General features: G+C 45.9%; 1 pseudogene; it reads right to left on the minus strand.

Moving 5' to 3' along the window:
• Window positions 1-5052: 5052 nt before the first annotated feature.
• Window positions 5053-19155, minus strand: LOC131413296 (MHC class I polypeptide-related sequence B-like; annotated as a pseudogene).
• Between the last annotated feature and the right edge of the window lie 221 nt (window positions 19156-19376).

Genomic DNA, 19376 nt, shown 5'->3' on the forward strand with positions numbered 1-19376 from the left:
ACATGGGGATGCAGATATCTTTTCCAATTGGTGATTTCATTTCCTTTGGATAAATACCCAGAAGTGGAATTGCTAAATCATATGGCATTTCGATTTTTAATTTTTTAGAATATCCACCATACTGTTTTCCATAACGGCTGCACCACTTTACATTCCCATCACCAGTGCAAAGGGTTCCCTTTTCTCCACATCCTCACCAATATTTATCTCTTGTCTTTTTTATAGTAGCCAACCTAATGGGTGTGAGGTGATATCTTATTGTGGTTTTGATTTGCATATCCCTGGTGATTGGTAATGTTGAGCATACTCTCATGTACCTGTTGGCCATTTGTGTCTTCTTTGGAAAAATGTGTATTCAGGTCTTCTGTCCATTTTTTAATTAGATTTTTTGTTTTTTTGGCTCTTGAGTTCTATGAGTTCTTTATATGTTTTCAGTATTAACTCCTTATCAGATATATGATTTGCAAATAGTTTCTCCCATTCTGTAGTTTGCCTTTTCATTTTGTTGATGATTTCTTTGGTGCAGAAGCTCTTTAGTTCGATGTAGTTCCATTTGTTTATTTTTGCTTTTGTTGCCTTTGTTTTGGCATCATATCCAAAGCATCATCTCCAAGACCAAAATCAAGGAGCTTACTACCTATGTTTTCTCCTAGGAGTTTTATGGTTTCAGGTCTTACATTCAAGTCTTTAATCCATTTTCAGGTGATTTTTATGTATAGTGTAAAATAGTGGTCCAGTTTCATTCTTTGGCATCTGGCTCTCCAATTTTCCCAGCACCATTTATTGAAGAGACTGTTCTTTCTACATTGTATACTCTTGGCTTCTTTGTTATAAATTAATTGACCATATATGCATGGGTTTATGTCTTGACATGAGTACAGCCATGTTTGGCTGCTTCATTGACCTACAGCCACTAGCACAAAAAGAAATATAAAAGCTGCTTTCTGCGTGGTGGGAACTGGCCCTTCTCCCATGGAGAGAGTTGCAAGTTGTAACATTTCAAGGCTCTTTGGGCGTCATAGCACAGGACAGACTGGCCATCTGTGCCAAGCTAGGACGATAACCAGAGAGAACAATGCACGTACACAACTACTGGGCTGGGACGTTAGCCAGGGGGCTCAGTGCATGTACTGATAACCATTTGTGCATGGAAACACTAAATGCTTGCTCCGCAAAATCTGTAATTTCTTACTCTGAAAATTACTGATGGTATAAAAACTGCTGGAAACTGAGCCCAAGTGAGAGTTCCACCTGTGGAAGTGTCGCCTTGCCCAGGAGGTGTGATCCTTGCCCAGCTGTGTCGATTGACAGGACTCTCCCAGCAGTGGGGCATGGATGTTGTGAGTAATTGATTTATTGTGAATTAATTGATCTGATGTGTTCTCTTTTCGGTCAACCTGGTGTTTCTCCTTCCGGTTGATTTGTGTCATTTCCCTTCAGTCGATCTAGTGTTTCCCTTTCCTATCCATCTGATGTTTTTCCCTCTCATTATATGACCTATTCAAATCTGCTGCTATCTCAGCCGATGTGGATGTTTTCCCTTCCCAGTTGAGCTGGTGTTTTTTCTCTCTTATTATGTGACCTATTCGGATCTGTTTGCAAACTATCGCCTTTACTATCCTCTACATAATAAAATATACCTTCAGTCCATTTGTTTGGAGTGGAAAGTCTCTTTTACGTCTCTGATCAAATCCCCGAACCTCTCATAACAGTTTATTTCTGGCCATTCTACTCTGTTCCATTGATCTATGTGTCTGTTTTTAAGCCAATACCATACTGTTTTGATTACTATAGCTTTGTAATATAGTTTGAAATCAAGAAGCATGTTGCTTCCAGCTTTGTTCTTTCTCAAGACTGCTTTGGCTATTGGGGATCTTTTGTGGTTCCATATGAATTTTAGGATTGTTTCCTCTATCTCTGTGAAAAATGCGATTGGAATTTTGATAGAGATTGCATTGAGTCTGTAGATTCCTTTGGGTAGTGTGGACATTTTTTTTTTTAAAGATTTTATTTATTTATTTATTTTACCCCCAAAGCCCCAGTGGATAGTTGTATGTCATAGCTGCACATCATTCTAGTTGCTGTATGTGGGACGCAGCCTCAGCATGGCCGGAGAAGCAGTGTGTTGGTACGCACCCAGGATCCGAACCCGGGCCGCCAGCAGCGGAGCGCGAGCACTTAACCGCTAAGCCACAGGGCCGGCCCTGGACATTTTAACAATACTGATTCATCCAATACATAAGCATGGAATATCTTTCCATTTATTTGTGTCTTCTTCAGTTTCTTTCATCAATGTCTTGTGGTTTTCAGTGTACAGGTGTTTCACCTACTCAGTTATATTTATTCCTAAGTGTTTCATTCTTTTTGATGCAATTGTAAATGGGACTGTGTTCTTAATTTCTCTTTCTGATAGTTTATTATTTGTGTATAGAAATGGAACTGATTTTTGTATATTGATTTTGTGTCTTGCAACTTTGCTGAATTTGATTATTAGTTCTAACAGTTTTATGGTAGAGTCTTTTGGGTTTTCTATATATAATATCATGTTATCTACAAATAGAGACAGTTTTACTTCTTTCTTTCCCATTTGGATGCCTTTTATCTCTTTTTCTTGTCTAATGTTGAAGGAAAGTGAGAAGAGTGGGCATCCTTGTCTTGTTCCTAGTTTTAGAGGAAAGGCTTTCAGGTTTTCACCATTGAGTCTAATGTTAGCTGTGGGCTTGTCATACATGGTCTTTAATATATAGAGATACATTCTCCCTATGTCCACTTTATTAAGAGTTTTTATCATAAATGGATGTTGAATTTTGTCAAATGTTTTTTCTCTATCTATTGAGATAATCATATGATGTTATCCTTTGTTTTTTTAATGTGGTATATCACATTGATGGATTTGTGGATGTTGAACCATCCTTGCATCTCTGGAATAAATCTCACTAGATCATGGTATATGATTTTAATATATGTTGAATTCAGTTTACTAGTATTTTGTTGAGGATATTTTCATCTATGTTCATCAGGATATTGGCCTGTAATTTCCTTTTCTTGTAGTGTCCTTGTTGGTTTTAGTATCAGAGTAATGCTGGCCTTGTAAAATGAGTTTGGAAGTGTTGCTTTCTCTTCCACTTTTTGGAAGACTTTGAGAAGGATTTGTATTAATTCCTCTTTAAATGTTTAGTATGTTTTTTGAGCTATTTTGTTAGTAATCTCTTGGGATTCTATCTGTATCTTAATTTAAAATAACCTACTGCAAATTAATACTAACTTAATTCCAATAGTGTATAGAAACTTTAGTGTGTGTAAGTCCAATATAGCTCTCTTCTTTCCACCCTCCTTTGTGCTCTTGTTGTCATAGAAATTACATCTTTATACATTCTAAGGTCAACAATAGTTATGTAATTATTGTTTTATGCAGTTGTCTTTTAAATCACTATTTAACAGTAGAAAAGAGTAAAACATATATCTATATTGTCTTTTATAATTACTAACATAATTACCTTTACCAGTGCTCTTTATTTCTTCATATGGATTCATGTTACCTTCTGCTGTCATCAGATTAAAGAGCTTCTACAAGACAAATGAAATGAGGATCAAAATGAATAGACAACCGCCAGCTGGGAGAAAATATTTGCAAAACATATATCTGGCAAGGGGTTAATCTCCATAATATATAAAGAACTCACACAACTGAACAACAAAAAAACAAACAACCTGATCAAAAAATGGGCAGAGGAAATGAACAGACACCTCTCCAAAGAAGATATACAGATGGCCAATAGACATATGAAAAGATGTTCAACATCACTAATCATCAGGGAAATACAAATCAAAACAACACTAAGATATCACCTCACACCTGTTAGAATGGCTATAATCACCAAGACGAAAAACAACAAATGTTGGAGAGGATGTGGAGAAACGGGAAACCTCATACACAGCTGATGGGAATGCAAACTGGTGCAGCCTCTATGGAAAACAGTATGGAGATTCCTCAGAAAATTAAAAATAGAAATACCCTATGATCCAGCTATCCCACTACTGGTAATCTATCCAATGAACCTGAAATCAACAATCCAAAGAGGCTTATGTACCCCTATGTTCATTGCAGTATTATTCACTATAGCCAAGAAGTGGAAGCAACCCAAGCGTCCCTAGACTGATGATTGGATCAAGAAAATGTGGTATATATATGTACATACAATAGAATACTATTCAGCCATAAAAATAGACACAGTTGTCCCATTTGCAACAACATGGATGGACCTGGAGGGTATTATGTTAAGTGAAATAAGCCAGAAAGAGAAAGACAAACACTGCATGATTTCACTCATATGTGGAATATAAACCAACACACGGTCAGAGAGAACTGTCTTGTGGTTACCAGGGGCAAAGGGGGTGGGGGGGTGGGCACAAGGGGTGAAGGGAGACATGTATATGGTGATTGACAAACAAAAATGTACAACCAAAGTTTCACAATGTTATAAACTATTAAGACATCAATAAAAAAAATTCTCAGTTTGCTTTCATCTTTCAGTGCATTCTGTCCATATTTGGTTGAGTGTTTCTGTCTTGAAAAAAGTATTCTGATTCCTCTAATCCTTTCAGTGTCACCATCAGCATATGTGAGCCATCAACCCAAGTCTGATGGCAACATCAGCCTGAAGTGCTGGGCCCTAGAATTTCACCCAGTGAAGATCACACTGACTTGGATGCAGGAAAGAAAAAACCAAACCCCAGGACATTGAGCTGTGGAGAGGGCCTGTAGGTGATGGGACTTTCCAAAAGTGAGCATCTGTGGTGGTACATTCTGGAGAAGAGCAGAAATACACATGTCATGTGCAGCCTGGGAGGCTGCCTGAGCCCCTCATCCTGAGATGGGGTAAAAAGGGAGATGTGAGGGTAGAAGCACCTTCTCAGAACCAATATAGCACAGATATTTTGGGTGCCTGTGGCAGGGTCAGTGTATTGTCCAGGAGGTTCATGGTCCCTTCTATTCCCTTCTCAGATCCACCTTCCCAGCTCATCCTAATCACTGTGGGAATCATTGCTGGCCTAGTGCTCCTTGCTGCTCTGATCATTGTAGTTGTGATCTGCAAGAAGATTTCAGGTATGGAAAGAGTATGGAGTACGGGATTCTTCAGTCTTACCTGTAGAGTCTCACCCCAAGTGGATGATTTGCCATAAGCCCGGACAGAACTGGAGATCAGTGACATGCAACAAGTTTTGGAATGGAGCCTGACAGATAGAAAGATTGGCAGAGAGGCTGCTGCCTTTCAGGTGACAACCTGCATGGAAGCAGGAGAGAAAATAGATAGAGAGATGGCTTCTGGGAAGTATAAGCTTGGAAGCAGGAAGGTTGACAAACTGCTGGCTGGACATGAAGGCAGAGGATATCAAAGTCAAGAGCCCTGGGCTGCCATAGATCCCAGTGTCCAGGGCAGCCCCTTATTTAACTAAAGAACGCTAACCCTAGGACCATTCCTAGGCTGCAGAAGTTATGTCTGGACCCATATGTCCCCTGTTCCTCTGTGAGATTATGGCTGGAAGGGTAAGAAATGTCTGCATAGCCACTGAGGAGGTATCCAGGGTTCCCTAGGATCAGATCTTTATGTCTTCATGTTCACCTTATAAAAATTGTGTCCTTCAATTTTTACATTTCTTTGTAGAGACAAATGTTATCAAAAACCAAGTACTCAGAATGAACATACTAACTAGTAGATGAGTATGTGTGTGCAAACAACATCTCATATTGTATATATTTGGTGGGGTAAATAGACACCTGCCCCAGATGCAGATAATAAGAGTGGGCAGCAGTGTTTATCCCAAGCATATGGGGTGCTGCCCACCCAGTACTTACAGGCAAGAGAGAAAGGTCCACTACTGCAGCACAGACCTACAGGAGGGTGATGCTTCTGTTTCTGCATGTGTCTTCTCTCCCATTGTTCCCTGATGCTGCCCAAAGTCTGGGTTGAACTTCTTGAACCTTCCCTGGAGTATAACACTAGCCAATTATTTTAGAACTTCAATGCCCATCCCCACTATAACAACTTCTCAAAGGATGTTTTCTTCTATGTGTTAAATAAAGAAGTTAATTTCTAATTCAGGTGGCTACAGGATAAGTGAGAGAAAGCTGATCTCCATAACCTTTGTGACAAAGGAGAAGAAATCCAAAAAGTAATCCCCATCCTATCCAATGATTCTGTCTGTAAATTGGGTCCAGAATCCACTTTATGTTTTCCCCCAGGCAGTAACAGAATGCCAGGACACTCACAGCTTCTTAAGCTGTCACCCGTAAGAGACAGGTGGGAGAGAGGATTGAGGCAGTGGAAAACAGGTTTGGCTGTAGCAGGTCTTTGGTTTCTTAAGTTAAGAATGTGAGGCTGTCCTAAAAGCTTTGTGGTGTCAAGACTTGAATCTGTTCCTTAGCGTTTTTTCCATAGCTTGAGAGCTGCCTTGTGTGGGACAGGACTGGTGAGACATGAATTATTCATGCCTCTGCTGTACTTCTCTGTGGACTCTTGACTTCTTTTCCTCCAGACAGTCTCCTGAATATCTCTGTGCTGCTCAATTTAACACTTACATTGAAGTAGGGAGAAAAGTCCATTTCCCGGCATCTGCCCACCCCTCCACCATACTCTCCATACCCCAGAACTGTGGTTCCCTACCCCTGGACCACCTTTCCATTTCCAGGGGACATGGAGCTAAGAACTCTCCCTCGCTGCCTTGATCTTGGACTTCTCAGCCTCTAGAACTATGAGAAATAAATTTCTGTTGTTTTAGCCACTCAGTCTATGGAATGTTTGTTACAGCAGCTTGAACTGACTAAGACACTTGGTCATTGCTTGCATATGTGTCTGCATTCCTTCTCTATACTGTAATTCGTACTTGTTCTTTAGGTGGTCCCTTGCTGCACCAGGTCATAGGGCCTCAGACATCCCAGAGGGTGAGCCATTCTCCAAAACTATAGAAATCAGGGGCTGAGAAGGGCACGTCTCAATGCTGCCTCATATCTGGATATGTTGTTCATTTTTCTTTTGTTGATTTCATTCCTTCCTTATGGAATTTATCTGTATGTTATTTTGGAAGACAACTGCAGTCATTCTGTTCTGGTCATGCTCTCTCTCTGACAGCAGGTTTGTGATTCCACCAAGATACCCAGGGCAGCCACTGCACATGGGGTCTCTGAATTTCACACATTAATCACCAGACTATTCCTGCCTTTGCCTTCCTTCCAACAGTGTCACCAGAACACTTCCTAATTCCCATATATGAATCTTAGAATATGTAAGCCAAATCTTGGAATTAGCGTAATGTGTCCATATTGTAATATGAGCAAATTCTTGTTGATATCTCATCCCTTTGGGTGTCCTACATATGGTACAGCCCTGGGAGGAAACAGCTGGCACAATCAAAGGGATAATTGAAGAGAGTTTAATGACCCAGAAATTTACAGAGGTGTAGGCAGTTAATAGCAATAGATAGCAAGAGCTCCCTGGGACTAGAAACAGCAGGAAGCTGTTAGCACCTCTAGACCAAAGGAACAGTACAAGGAAATTGTTTCTTGGGCCGGCCCCGTGGCTTAGCGGTTAAGTGTGCGCACTCCACTACTGGCGGCCCGGGTTCAGAGCCCGGGCACGCCTTGACGCACTGCTTCTCCGGCCATGCTGAGGCCGCATCCCACATATAGCAACTAGAAGGATGTGCAACTATGACATACAACTATCTACTGGGGCTTTGGGGGAAAAAAAGGAGGAGGATTGGCAATAGATGGTAGCTCAGAGCCAGTCTTCCTCAGCAAAAAGAGGAGGATTAGCATGGATGTTAGCTCAGGGCTGATCTTCCTCACAAAAAAAAAAAATTGTTTCTAGAACCCAGCAAGCTGTAGCCCTCCAGAGGGGCCACCCAACATATGCTGGTGCTGTATGTAGAAGAATGCAGGCATTACTATAGCGTAGCACTGGAGGAAAGAGTCTCGGTATCAATGCTTTGAATCCTCTCTCCTCCCACACAATCATCCCTGTAGTGCCTCCTATTGGCAAACCCAATTGGAAGCCAGATGGGAAGGAACCCAAGTGATGTGTTCTGAGGATAACTGGAAATATAAGTGATGATCCTCCAGTAATTTAGGACATAGAGAGTAGACAAGGGAGAACATTAGGATGTTAAGATTAAACAAATTCTATGAAAGAAAGGGCAGAATGTGTGTCTTCAATTATAAGAATAAATGTTGGAAAAATGACAGATATTAGGCTTATTCTGTATGGCCCCTGGGTTATATCTGGGTGGAAGGGAGAGAAAATAGCTACAGATACCTATGATGAAGTGATTCCTCTGAGAAATCTCTAAAACCAAAAGGTTGTAAGGTCTCCATTAATCAGGATGGAGAAGCATAGGCTGGGCAACCACTTAAAAGGGACCGATGTTCATTTCCTGGGGTGTGCATCAAAGCATTTGTCTAGAGACAAGTGTCATGGTGGTAAATGTTAGTGGTTCCCTCAGATTCTACCAGCACATGAGACCTCATGGCCTGTGGACATTAACATGCTGGAAAAAGGGGCCATCAGCCCCCATTGAGTTCTCCCCAAAAAAATGTCATGGCCCAGAGCTAACCTGCTTATCCTGTTTAATATTTTTAACATATATTTTATGTTATTGGGAAAATCTTGCTTCTTACTTATTTGAAAAAGAAAATGTGTTGGGAATAATGGATATAGCTTATAGAATCATAGGTGCAGCTGAAGAAGTAAGGCTCAGAGCAGGTGGTTACCAGGGCAGCACTGGGATATGGGCAGCAAGTATGGATCATCAGTCTCATTAAGGAACAACCATTGGGATAAAAAATATAATACTTCTACAGTTTTCACACTCTTTGCCACTGCTCAAGATTCTCATTCCTGTGAGAGCATATCCAGTTGGTCTAGCTTGGGCCTACTATATACTCCTTCACCAGAGAAGCAATCAACACTGATTAACAGGCCTGCCAGCCTGCATCCAGATGGTATATTATAGTTCTCTAAAGCATACTGGGCTGCGCTTTCAAGGAATGGGCATGATATATAAAAGTTTGTACTAGATGTTCACTACACAAGCATAGTAAGTGGATTCCTTTTTAAGAGCCAAGTCTCAGAGGCCAGATCACTCTCAGGGTTATGCATGTGGTCACTGTGCATGACCACAGGTGATGTTCACCTGGGGCTGGAGCATCCCAACTCTAAGCCAGGGACAGCAGGAGAGGGTGAGGGTCTTTGGGGTTGGGGTTTAACAGGGAGAGGCATCAGATGCCTCTGCATCTGTGGCTTTAGCATCTGATTCTCCTCTCTCTTCCATCCCACCATATCTCAGAGCCAGCACTCCTAGTTTTCCTTGATTTTTCTGATAGGCCAAAAAGTCATGGATGTAATCATATAATAAGTCATGGATTAATATTGTGATGTCTAGGGTAACTAAAAGAATAATAAAAGAATGTGTAACTAGAAAACTAATTAAGAAGACTACAATAATGAAAAGCTTTTGGTTAATCCAAAAGAAGGCAAGAAAGAAAAACAATGGAGCAAAGAATATACAAGATTAAAAGACAATTAATGGGGGCCGGCCCGGCGGTGCAAGCAGTTAAGTGCGTGGGCTCCAATGCGGCGGCCCAGGGTTCGCAGGTTTGGATCCCGGGCGCACACCGACGCACTGCTTGGCAAGCCATGCTGTGGCGGCATCCCATATAAAGTGGAGGAAGATGGGCATGGATGTTAGCCCAGGGCCAGTCTTCCTCAGCAAAAAGAGGAGGATTGGCAATAGATGTTAGCTCAGGGCTGATCTTCCTCTCAAAAAAAAAAAAAAAAAAAAACAAAGACAATTAATGGCCAGGTGGTAGACTGAAACCCAAGTATGTCAGTAAGTACACTAAAATAAATGGATTCAAACACTTTTAACACCAGTTAAAAGACAAAGACTGTCAGAAGGGTAAAAATAAATACTTAAATAACCATATGCTGTTTACAAAAGACACTTTCACTAATAGGTCACAGAAAGGTTGAAAGTAAAAGGATGGAAAAAGAAATACCATACAAACACTGATAAAAAAGCACGAGAAGATACCATTTAGAAAAATTGTAGGACATGAATCTCCTTAGGCATAGAGCACATGTAGACAGTTTACAACATCTATAATACAATTTATTTGATCTGATCTGATCCTTGAGACACTATGACACCACATATTTGACATAGTGAGTGTGCAATAAACATTTATTGAATGAAGGAATAAACTGCCTAATAATTCAAGTATTGTTCATATTCATATTTTAAAAATGAAGAGTAACACTCTGGAGAAGTAAAGTAATATAAATTGAATTAGGTCATCTGGATTGTAGAATTGAGAACACATTCTCTGCCCTAAAGGAATCAGAATTCTACTTGGAGCAATACCATGTATTGTATATGTCAAAATACACTAATTACTAGAATTGAATTTGATACAATCCAGGATATACCAAAAGAAAAGGTGAGGCAGGATTAAGTGAATGCGGAGATACAGGGAAATTGATTTGTTTTAAATATGAATAGAAGTTTTAAGCACAAAAAAATAGAAGGGAAAAGGCCTTATTTGGACTAAAGCAAAAGATAAGCTCACGTGTGAAGGTGTGGCAATGCCTGACCTAGGCCTGTCCTAGAGCTGGACTAGACTCAGGCAGGCAGAGCTACTGGCCCGGCCACACCTCTGTGGTTCTCAACCATGGGAGATTTTGGCCCCAGGAGACATTTTGAAATATCTGGGTCATTTCTGCTTGTCACACTTGGCAGAGAGAGGTATAAAGTGGGGTACTACTGGCATCTGGTGGGTAGAAGCCAGGAATACAGCTAAACATCCCACAACACACAGGACAGCTCCCCACAACAAGGATTATCTGGGCCAAAATGTTAACGGTGCCAACGTTGAGAAACCCTGCCCTACAGGTAAGTGCTGTAGTGTCTTCATCATTTCCCAGATGACGAAACTGAGGCACTAAGAGGGAGAGTGCTAGTAAGACCAGAGCACCAAGTTGAATCCAGGCCACCTGGTTGCAGAACCTGGGCTCCTCCAGTTGAACCAGTGGACTGGGGAACTGACCAAGGAGATTCAAATCTTAGATTTGGGGCCCCTTATGGTCCTCTGGCACCATGGGGTGTTGGCAGCAGGCTTGTAGCCTCACAAATTCTGGGGAAGAAGGTAAAAGAAAAAATGATCAACAGATGTGAGTTAATTGAGCAGGAAATCCTTCTGTCCTCTCAGAGATACTCCCTCCACAGGCTCTTCAGATTTTAGGCCTTGAGTTAAGCAGGAAAAATATTGTCCCGGCTTGATTCTCCCTCTCACCCCACTTTTCCCAGCCCTTGCTAGTCTCCTCCCATGACTCCATCAGCATCACCTGTTCTTGTTTGCACCACCCACCATGCAAGAGTGTGAAAGGGCCAGAGGGCTAAAGGACAACATCCAGGAGTGGAAACCCAAAGCCCTCCCCTCCTCTCAAGCCCCCATCCAACCCCCAACACAGTGGAAGCCCTCCGTGAAGGAGAGGCCCCGGCTCCTTGGTCCTCCAGGCCTGGGAGTGGCCATACACAGTTCCTCCTCTCCTTACTTCTCAGCCTCCTCACCTGCACAAGCACCTGCCCTCAGGGCCGGGGTCTGCTCCACTGAGGAGGTTGCCTGCTCAACCACAGGCACTGACCTCCCCCTGCAGACCCTCTGGCAGCCCAGTTTTTCTAGACTGGACCTGCTGGTTACCTGAGCTTCCTGATGGGCTTCCCAGTTAGGAAGTTATTCTCAAGGATGGATCTCAAGGAATTTACGCTGGGTGAAAAAAGGTTAGTTATTTATGCTGGCCGGTCTCCAAAGGTTACATACTGTGTGACTCGATTTATTTAACATTCTCCAAATGACAAAATTATAGAGCTGGAGAACAGATTATTGGTTGTCAAGGTTGGGGGTGGGGGTGGCTTTGCCTGTAAAAGGGCAGCACAAAGGTTCCTTGTCATGGAACTGTTCTATTTCTTGACTGTGCTGCTGGTCTCATAATTCTACACATGTGACAAAATTGTACAGAACTAATTACACACATACACATGAATGCATGTAAAACTGGTACAATCTGATGGATGATAGTGTCAATTTCCTGCCTGTGACATTGTACTAAAGTTATGCAAGATGTTGCCAATGGGGGTAACTAGGTGTGGTATATATATAATTTCTCTGTATTATTTTTTAAAATGCATGTGAATCTATAATTATCTCAAAAAAATTTTATCTCAAAATTAATGAAAATTAATTTAAAAAATGAACATGAGATTTGAATAGACATTTCACTCAAGGAGACGTACAAATAGCTTATAATAAGCATACAGAAAGATTATCAACATCATTAGTCAATAGGGAAATGCAAACTAAAACCATGAGATACCACTACACACTCATCAGAATGACTATCACAAAAAAGACAGACAGAAACAAGTGTTGCTGAAAATGCAGAGAAACTAGAACCCTCATTGCTGGTGTATACACTGCTGGTGAACATGTAAAATAAAACAGTAATTTTGGAAAATGCTTTATCCGATTCCTACAAAGTTCAATATCAACATACTATACGACACGGCAATTCCACTTCTAGATATCTACCCAAGAGAAATGAAAACATATGTTCACACCAAAACCTAAACGTGGAGCTTCATAGCAGCATTATAGATTATAGCCAAAAATAAAGGAAACAATTCAAATGTGCATCAGCTGATTGAAGGGATAAAGAAAATGTGGTTTGTCCATGCAATGGGGCACTATTCGGCAGTAAAAGGAAAGGAACCACTGATACATATTACAACATGAATGAACTTCAAAAACATTATAGCAAAATAAGGAATACATATCGTATAGCTCTGTTTATATGAAGTGTCCAGACAAGGCAAACCTAGAGAGACAAGCAGCAAATTAGTGGTTGCCTGAGGCTGGGGGTGGGATGGAGATTGAGTGCCAAGGGGGTCAAAGGAAGTCCTGGGGTGATGGAAAGGTTCTAAAACCGGATTGTGGAGACAGTCTATAATGTTCTAAAAATTATGGAGTTATACACTCACACTGCATGAATTTCATGGATGTAAATCATACCTCCATAAAGCTGTTAACAAAAGGAAAAAGAGGAAGCACAGGAGAGCTGATAGCTGAAGGAAGGAGTCTCAGAGAGACAGACAGAAGCAGAACAAGTAAATAAAGAGAAAAAAGGAGAAAGGCCTTGGGCCTTCAGGGTTTTATTGAGAACAAGGTAACCAAATGCCAAGCAGGATATACTCCTGCAGCACATCAGCCTTACTGCACATGGTGACTTTTCGGATCCCCTACTCACCCTGTGAGGCACAAGGGCAGGTGTAATTATCCTGATTAACAGATGATGAAAAGAGGCGCAGAGGGGAATCACCTTCCCAAGGTCACGCAGAAGTGGTGCAGACAGCTGAAGGCCTGGATCTCCTGGACACTTTACCCGGTCCCTGTGCCCTGCTCACACCCCACTTTCCACGTATGTTTCATTGCCTTTATTATTTACTGAAGAACAGACCTTTTCTCTCTCTTTTTTAACTCTTCTTTCAAGCAATCAGATTGTGAAGCAAAAATTGTTTCCTGCCGTCCCTCACTGCACATTCACTGGGCATTGACCACCCTTAGAAACAGGCATTAGCTCAGGAAAGGCAACCTGAGGGTGCAAGCGCACTGACCAGATGCCCCTCTGGAAATGGGGACTGTGCCCTACGACAGGCTGGACAGGAAAAGAACTTAGAGGCAGGGGGAAAACAGTAACCAGGGTCCCCCGGAGAATGGACTGCTTCCCTAAAATGATCCGCGTATGTCTGCTGTTCCACATTCTCTGAAGGGAAGCACCAGGAAGCATGAGAATACGCTATGGGCAGCTCACAAAGAGTACAGGGTAGGAGTGACTCAAAGGGTAACAGAAACCAGTTCCTATGGAAGAATCTGAGGAGCTACATAATGGAGACAAGACCACTCTCTCTGCCCGAAACCCATCAGCCTGTCAGGGCTCCCAAGGGCACTTCACGGATGGGAGGCTCAGGCACTGTGCGAGCACTGTATTTGGGCATCGTGGGGCATTGCCTTGCTTCCTTATAGTGGCAGGAGAAATTAAGGGGAAAGGAGGAAGGGAGGCAGACAAAAATAGGCTAGTTACATCACACAACACTCCCCACTCCTATTCCCTACTTCCTCTTCCTCCCCAGGAGATCCCAGACTCTTCCACCATTTGATCCCCTTGACCCCAAGTTCACTTCGGGCCTCGCCAATAAGCACATGATCCCCAACACCGTTCAACAGGACAAGCCCTGCTGAGCCTAACATGAAAGGATTGAGATCAGAGCATAGGTGGGAGCCACAAGCCCTCCTTGCTCTCAGCTGAGCACTCTCCTTATCCAGGCAGCAGGGAGAAGGTTGAGAATTCAAGATTCTTGGCTCAGACCTTGGCCATGTGCACAGATAAGGGGCGCTTGTGGAGTTGCTGCCCCCAATTCCTCTCATACCTACTCCAACTTGCATCTCCTGTTACACTCTCCAGTGAGCAGGGAGAAGGCTTGTCATCCCCACTCCTATCTATGCAAAAAGAGAAGAGAGGGATCACACACACCTCGGCAGAGCCCCTCCCATCCACACCCAGTGCTCAGTTTATTCATGTGGGCTCTCTGCAGCTGATGTGCCTTCTCCTTGCACACCAAAGGGCACACACAATAATGGCACTAATAAGAGCAGCAACCTCCAGAATGGTTGGCCATCCACTCTGTTGTACCAGGGCCTTTCGTGAAAACCGGCCTTATTATAACCTGGGCACCCAGAGCCGCAGGCCTGCTCTCCTCTCCTTCACCCTGGCCCCTGACCCTACCAGGGTCAGAACCCCCTCCAGGAGCACCCTAGGCTCACCAGAGGGCACAGGGTGTACACTGTGGTTCCCGCTGTCTTCCACGTAACAAGTGAACCTCTGCTCTCGTCCTTGGGGAATCCTTATGGCCACTCAAGTCTGGTAGGTCCCATTCCCATCAGGCAGGACACCCCCAGACTGCTGGGCATCCTGGCTCCGGGGTTCCTCATCCTGAAACCAGGTCAGTGAGATGTTCTGGGGAGAGAAGCCAAAAGCCTAGCATGTCAGGGTGACCACGCCCTCCGCGGCCTGGCTGCGGGTCACATTCACTGCTGGGGGCACTGGAGAAGAAAGCACAGAGCCGGTGAGGCTGGTGGCCAAGCCATGCTCCCCTCTAAGGGAGATGGAGAGAACAGGGCTGCCCCTCCCCACCTTTCCAGCTCTGGCTGAAGCCCTCATTGTCCCCAGACCTTCTCCAAGTCTGTTCTGCGTCCTGGGGCCCAGTTCCTTTAGACTAGCAGAAGGATGAGTGGGATTGAGGCCTCACTCTCTTAGATCCACGTGTTGACACTGAGGAGTGGGATGTGAGGGGTGAGCTCTCTGTGGCAGGCAGGCTGGGAGCCAGGGGGACAGGCCCCCAGTCTGACAGCTTCCTCTCCTGCCGGACACCCGCCTCCCCAGGTTCAGTGTTCTCTCTGAGGGCACACTGCTTTCCTGGATTATGGACACTGGAATAGTTCATTCCCCTCGCCACCTGTGTGGTGTCTTTATCCAGTGGCTTTAACAGAACACGCAAATCACAACACAACACACCAAAAGAACATGTATGCAACCCATAGTACAGGGAGGGTTTCCTTGGGCAGAATTGAGGGAGGCTCCAGGGGTCTGGGGGAGAGGAGGCCCCTGCCCCAGGGTCATACCTGTTCTCTCCGTGAAGCCCATCCAGGATTCCAGATATCTTCGCAGTCTTCCACAAAGCTCTCCCTGCACCTTGGCCAAGTAATCCTTGCTTTGAAAGCCATCTGTGTCCCAGTACTTCTTGATCTCCACAGCCAGGGTCTGAGCCAAGGGGCACTATCCGTCCATGGGTCTTGGGGTTATAGGAGAGGAAGAGCTCCCCATCACAGTAGAAATGCCTCAAGCTTCAGATGCTGTTGTGTTGTTGGATCTCGCAGCCCTGAATCTCCTGGAGGGAATGCAAGCCTGCCCCCCACCCAGCAGTGACGTCTCCATTCCCTGTGTCCCTCTGCCTTCCCTGCCCAAGTGAGAAACTGCAGCCAGGGGGTCATCTCCCTTCTCTCCTCCGTGTCTTCCTGGCCTGGCTGAGTCACGGTCACCTCCGTGCTGAGCTCCACAGTCCACATTCCTCACCCCAACCCCCACCCAAATCCACTGGAAAGACACAGGTCCTTGTTGTCTGCCCCAAACTTTCTTGGAAAAGGCTGCACATCACTTGTGCCCTCTTCCCATTCTCACCTCCTTTCTGGTCCTGCAGAGCCATGATGTCTGCCAGAGTCTTTCTGAGGTCCTTCCCCTGCTCTGTCAAGTCCTTGGTCTCTGTGTCCCATGTCTCAGTGTCCAGGACAGCTTCTACCCACAGCCCTCAGGGCTCGGCCCTGCCTTTCTCACTGTCATAGTGCAGGAAGGGCCTACCATGCAAGTGCCCCTCAGTGAAAAATCTCGACTGCACAAATCCATGCTGGGATACCACTGTGAGGTTATAACAAGGACTGGGATCCTGGGCAAGGAAAGACCAGATGAAACTGCTTCCTGGAAACAACTGCACATCAGATATTTCACAGAAAAGTTCTGCTGTCCTGAGTCTTGAGGATGCAGACAATGCACATGTGCAAAGGGACAAGAGTGAGATTTCCAATACAGGAAAGTAGGAAAGAGGAAAGAGGAGAGAGGAATTGAGAAATGGAAGGAGGGGCATAGCGAAGGGCAAAGATGTAGGATAGAAGCCAGGAGAGGGAGGCACGGGCTCCCTAACGGTCAAAGTAGGAGGTCAAGGGCAGAGGTTGGCCTTCAGGGGGCAAGGGAGAGGCAAGAAGGCCATGGTGAAGGGGAGGTCTTGTCACGGGGGAGTGAGGGGATGTGAGGGGCCCAGGATGGGAGGGATCCATGGTCAGGTTGACTGTGGTGCAAAGGCAGGTTAGGGGAAGATGGGGAGCAAGGGGCTGCTGCCTGTGGTAAGGCTCATCACGGACAAGGCGGGGCCGAGGGAGGGTGTGGCAGTGAGGCAGAGGGCATGGGGGTGGATTGTGACACAAGGGAGTTTAGGGTGGGCCAGTACCCCTGGGGGAGGCGAGGTGTGGGCCTGGGCACAGAGTGGAAAAGGTTTGGTGAGGCCCCAGTTGGGGAGATGGGTGAACCCGCAAGGGTCCCGTGGGGAGATGCAGGTGGCAGGACCTCAAAAAGTCAGTGCAGTGTGTCCACGAGTAGTTTAGAGTTAGAAAGAAGGGGGAGAGATGGAATTAAAAATGGGTCTTAAATGCCAAGGTGCACAGCCTGGGGAAGGACCTACATGGTGGGAATGGTTTGGGACGGGGCAGTGGGGAGGCCATGTCATACCTCCAAAGAGGGTTGGGTTAGGCCTCCAGCACAGGAGGCATGGTGCTGGGAGAAGGCCCACTGTGAGGAAAGGCCAGAGCCAACCAAGTGTCATAAACAAGGATTTTGGATACACGGTGTAGGGAGTGAGAGCTCAGTGGGGCCAAGGAACCAAAGAAGGCAGGATGGAGGCCAAGGAGCTGACAGTTGCACCAAGAGTAGTTTTTCCCATCACTGGGGCGTGAGGGGGGTGGGGGGGGTAGGGGGGAATGGGGAAGAGGCAGCAGAGGAGATAATCGTGAGAGCCTGGGACTGGGGGGCTGGGGATGAGCATGGCACAGGGGTGACCCTGGGATAACTTGGGTTAGGGTGCTGACAGGAGAAGAGGGGTGTTCTGGGTGAGGGTGGAATGGTGATTGCAAGGTCCCCACCAGAGAGGGCTTGTGACAGATGAGAACTTGGTGAGGGCCCCAGGCAGGTGGGTAAGTGTTGAGAGCAGGGCAAGGTGCCATGGGGGGAGGAGTGTAGAGGGACCAGGGAGAGAGAGAGTCCTGCACATGTGGGCTGGAAAGTGGAGGCCTCAAGAGGGTGAGGTGTGGGATGCAGGATTGGGGAGGGGTGGTGCTGAGTGAAAGGCCCAGCATGCAGGAGGACCAAGAGCAGGAGCCTGCACTGGAGGGGAGGGAGGAGGACTGAGCACCAAGACAGGGGACAGGTCTCTGCACAAGGGGCTGTTCACTGTGCCTCAGGGCTCCCCTTGGTGAGGGTGGGAGGAGAGTGGGGATGAAGGGAAGACCACCTGGGCAAAACACACCTCCAGAAAGTTAGAGTTCAGGAAATTTGGGGGGAGGTAGGAGCCCTGCAGGTGAAGGCTCCTTGTAGGCAATGACGCGGTGGGGGGGGGGGGAGGGACCTGAAGTGGGGACAGGGGAGGACGCACTGGAGAGGGGTCAGAGAACTGTAGAGAGGAGGGGATGGCAGGGGGGAGAGGTCAAAGGACTGAGGGGGCACATGAGATGACAGGGGAGGAGGTGAGGAGAGAATCTGGTGTGGGAACTCTGGCATATCAGAAAATCAGAGTTAACATTGGGAAAAGGGAGTAAGAGGGGAGGAGGAGAGTGGAGACCAGAGAAGTCACAGGAGGAATCCCTCGGCCAGAAGCCCTCAGACTCTACCCTCCCTCAGTGTAAGAGTCAGAAGCAGCCACAGTGCCCTCAGCAGGAGGAAGTGTGGTTAGAGCCTGGGCTCCCCATAGAGCTCCTGGTCACTAGAAAAAGGCCCCTAACTCCGGGGTCTGAAGCCCCTGAGAGCTGCCTGTCTGGATTCTCCTTGTCACCCAAGGCAGGAACTGGGACAGGAGCAGAAAGGACGGTGCTCAGGGGCCTGAGAGGGTGCCCGGCTGGTAGGAAGTATTGCCTGAGCCTCAGACCTCCAAGGGCCCTTGAATGCCATTCAAAGCACCAACCCAAGAGGCAGCCCGGGGCACTAGGGCGTCAGAAGGACTGAAATGTCCAAATGGGAAGAGGAAAGCAAGGAGAGCAGAACATGGGGCCCCGGGGTGGGGGTAGGGGGGGGACGGGGGTGAGAAGAGAACTGGGAAGAGATAAGAAAAGCAGAATTGAGCTGGTCAGGTTGAGCTGGCATCGGGGTATTGGGGCTAGAACAGGCCATGTCCAGCCCCCAGCCCCTATACCGCGATGTCAGACATGTGATGCGACGGTCCCCGCGACATTCACCGAATCCCACCCGGACCCCTGGAACTGCCCTAGGATCCTGCCGGGCTGAGGACAGCAATGAGCCAACTCAGCAGCAGCAGTACCCAGGGAGGCAAAAAGGGCAGCCTGGGCCAGAAGCAGGAGGACATGGCACAGTCACATGGCCGCTACTTTGCCAACCTCGTGGCAGCCCAGGCAGCTGCGGAGCTCAGCTGAGCCCTAGGAATCGCCGGCAGAA

Source organism: Diceros bicornis, chromosome 14 (genome assembly GCF_020826845.1).
Source record: "Diceros bicornis minor isolate mBicDic1 chromosome 14, mDicBic1.mat.cur, whole genome shotgun sequence".
Classification (NCBI taxonomy): Eukaryota; Metazoa; Chordata; class Mammalia; order Perissodactyla; family Rhinocerotidae; genus Diceros; species Diceros bicornis.